Genomic DNA, 4,021 nt, shown 5'->3' on the forward strand with positions numbered 1-4,021 from the left:
TAGCCGACGCCCTGAGCCGTAGAGCGGAGAGTGCCCCAATTCGAGATGTGTGTATGTGGATGATAGTGATGACTCCAGTCTTGGATACTATTCGAGAGGCCCAGTCGGAGGCCGTGAAATCGGAGAACCGCAAGAGGGAGGGAGCGGGTGATTGGGCAGGTGTCCGAGTTTGTGTCGGATAGCCAAGGACTTATGACTTTCCGAGGGCGGATTTCGGTGCCCTATACGGGCGGAGCTCGGCGTATACTGATGGAGGAGGTGCATAGATCGAGATTCTCGATCCATCCTAGAGCTACTAAGATGTATTTGGACCTGAAGAGGGATTATTGTTGGCCCTATATGACGCGTGCTGCTTGGGTGGTTGAGAGGTGCTTGACCTGCCGTCGGGTCAAGGCAGAGCACCAACATCCACATGGTCCATTGTAGCCTCTTGAGATTCCCCAGTGGAAGTGGGAACAGATATCGATGGACTTTATCACCAAGTTTCCGAGGACTGCACGTGGAGTTGACGCGATTTGGGTGATTGTGGATCGATTGACGAAGAGTGCTCACTTCCTTGCTATTAGTGAGAGCTCTTCTGTGGAGAGATTGGCCGAGATTTATGTGAGGGAGGTGGTAGCTTGGCATGGAGTGCTGACCTCGATAGTGTCAAATCGAGACGTACGTTTTACTTCCAGATTCTGGAAGAAGTTTCATGAGGAGTTGGGTGGTACCTGATTACACTTCAGTATCGCGTACCATCCGCAGACAGACGGGCAGAGCGAGCAACGATTCAGACACTGGAGGACATGCTGCGTGCATGTGTGATGGATTTCGAAGGAAGTTGGGACACTTACTTACCCTTGGATGAGTTTTCTTACAACAACAGTCACCATTCCAGCATTAGTATGCCTCCTTTCGAGCTCCTTTATGGGAGAAGGTGTCAGACTGTTATCTGTTGGGGAGAGGTGGGACAGTGAGTGATGAGTAGCACGGAGATAGTACTCAAGACGACCGAGCAGATTCAACAAGTCAGGCAGAGGTTACTGACGGCCCAGAGACGCCAGAAGAGTTACGCATACAGGTGACGATCCGAGCTCGAGTTTTAGGTTGGAGATTTTTTCCTACTGAAGGTATCCCTTTGGAAAGGGTGATCCAATTCAGGAAACGGGGAAAACTTAGGCCCCAATACATCAGTCCTTTTAGGGTGATAGCCAGAGTGCATAAGGTAGCATACTGTTTGGAGCTACCTACGGAGTTGAGTAATATCCATAACACATTCCACGTGTCCCAGTTGAGGAAGTGTGTAGCCGACGAGACGGCAGTGGTCCCGCTAGAGGACATTCAGGTAGATGCGAGCCTGAATTATATTGAGAGGCCGATTGCGATCTTGGATCGAAAGGTGAAGGTTCTGAGGAACAAGGAAGTGCCCCTGGTTCAAGTCCAGTGCAAGCATCGGAGAGCGTCTGATTTGACTTTGGAGCCAGAGTCAGAGATGCGGGAGCAGCATCCAGAGTTATTTGTTGAGCATGACTTCGAGGGTGAAGTCTGATTCTAGTGGGGGAGAATTGTAACATCCGGAGTCCCAAGTATATTATTTTAATTGCTTATTTTTTAGGTTTATTGATCTACTCGACGCGTTGGTGCTATAACTCGCCGAGTAGAAGCAGGTGTGGCCACGTGAGTTTAATGATCTACTCGACGAGTCCGAGAGTAGACTCGTCGAGTTGGCGCTGTGAGTGGAAACCCTAGATCCCTGGGTTTGGGGCCTATTTAAAGGCACTTATAGCCTCATTTGCGGCCGCACCTCACTGAGAAGAAACCCTAATCGCCCTCTTGAGTTTTTGAGAGAGTTTTGAGCCTTACTTGAGATTTGTGGGTGCATTTTGATAGAGGAAAGGAGGATTCCAAGCAAGGATTGTGAAGAGGCAGATAGATATGTTGCTTATACATCCAAGAGCTTCTATTAGAGGTATCAAGTTCAAACCCTTCTCTTTTGTTTGACTATATCTCTCATTTTGAAGATTAGGGCTTCTTTTCTTTATATTTTTGGGACTTTAAGGATTTGGGGTTCTTGAAGAGGCTTGAACTCCAGATCTGGACCTTAGGAGGTCCCTAGCATCTAAAGGTTCCTACTTTATTCAGCCTTGATGGAATTTATGAGTGAAAAACCCATTTAGATCGTGTTCTCGGCATTTCATGCCCAAAATGCTATGCATGGACGTAAAGTCTATGACTTTACGTGATAAATGAGCCCTGAGAGTATGGATCTGGAGTTTGGGAAAGTATCCTGCCTTAAAGTCGTCTGAATGCAAGTTGAGTCTGAATGGACTTGCCGAGTTGATGAGCCGACTCGGCGAGTAGATTAGGGTTGTCCCGATTAGCTGGATCAGGCGAAAGCTCGGCGAGTTAGGGGTTAACTCGACGGGATGTACCTTCATGAAATTGTCGAAAATCGATGGGACTTGACGAGTCACACGAGTGCACTCGGCGGGTCTGTTGAATTTGGGTTGTTGACTGGAATTGACTTTTGTTGACTTTAGGGTTGGTCAAATGAGTGATGGAGGTCAGGAAGAGGTAAAATGGTCTTTTACCCATTTCAAAGGCTAGAGTGTAAGAGAGATCAACATTTGGTACATTTGAGTGTGAGAAGAGTATTAATTAGAGATATTATCCTTGTGATAGGCAGAGGCTAGATCGAGGATTCCGAGCACGAGACTTTTACTTACTAGCTTACGAGGTGAGTCTTCTCATTATACTTTAGCTAGAGTGGTATCTATGTGTGACCAGAGGGTCTTATGTGTTTATTTGAGTACTGTGATATTACTACATTATGTCTATGTGATTTATGCTATGTGTTATTCAAAGTTTACAAAGTTAGGGTCGAAGGGTCCACAAAGTTAGGACCGAAGGGTCCATCAGAGTTGTGGGACTGGAGGGTCCCACTGAGACACATTGATCGGAGGGTCTTCCAGAGTTATAGCCTCAAGTGGCTAATTTTTTGTATGTGGAATTTTGGGGAAACTCACTAAGCTTCGTGCTTACTGTGTTATGTGTTTCAGGTACTTCCGATGATCGCGGGAAGGCCCCGACTTGATTGTACACACACTCGCTTTAGAGATATATATTTTGGAGGATCCTGGTTTATGTGATAAACAACTTTCAATAAATAAATTGTATTAATGGTTATACTTGAAATTTTTGGGAAATATGGCATGTGATTTTATGTTTGAAATGAAAATTTTGGTTTGAAAATTTTACGCCGTTACAGTATGTTCATTTGCTCGATTTCCTATTACTTTCGGTGTTCCTTATACTTAAACCGCTACTACAACAAAAATTTAAGCATTATACATTAACCAATCATATTTTCAGACATTTTTTTTTAGCTTTTAATAATACATCATTCAATAGTAGTGCTAAACATAAAATTTCCAAAGAATTCAATCAATGCATCGTTCGGTAACATTTTTAAACCAAAAAACATCACATTTTAAAGGTTCATGATTAAAAACCTATAAACGAAAAATAATTCTTCAAACCATCATAAGAGTATTAAAGAATACTCTTACTGTTCCTTTTTTTCTCTTTCGTTCCATATTGTTCTAGAACAAATTATAACATTCACATACTAGTCTAAATTAAATAGCCAATTCTTTAATTTAGATGTAAAAGTAGAATTGCAAATAGCCAATTCTTCTTTTCTAACTTTTTTCAGATACCCAGTGACTCTTTTCATAAATGGTGAGCGTAGATTATTTGAAACCATCACTTTCCTTTCAGCCCTCCCCGTTTTCCTTCTCTTAATGGTTGGTGTAACATCCGATTTTAATTTAGTTCATATCTCGCTAAAATCTGCATTGTTGCCTTTTTCTTTTTACCGTTTATTATTTGATTGTGGTTGTACGTTTTTCTCTACTTTCATTTTTTCTTGAATAGGTTGTTCTCTTCAATCATTTCTTTTTATTCTTTTTCTTCTTCACCTACGTCTACAATTTGTAATATTTGAACAACTTCGGCTTGCGGTTGTGGTTACGGACCC

This window comes from Lactuca serriola, chromosome 6, assembly GCF_051521515.1.
Source record: "Lactuca serriola cultivar US96UC23 chromosome 6, Lser_US96UC23_V15, whole genome shotgun sequence".
In the NCBI taxonomy this organism is placed as follows: domain Eukaryota; kingdom Viridiplantae; phylum Streptophyta; class Magnoliopsida; order Asterales; family Asteraceae; genus Lactuca; species Lactuca serriola.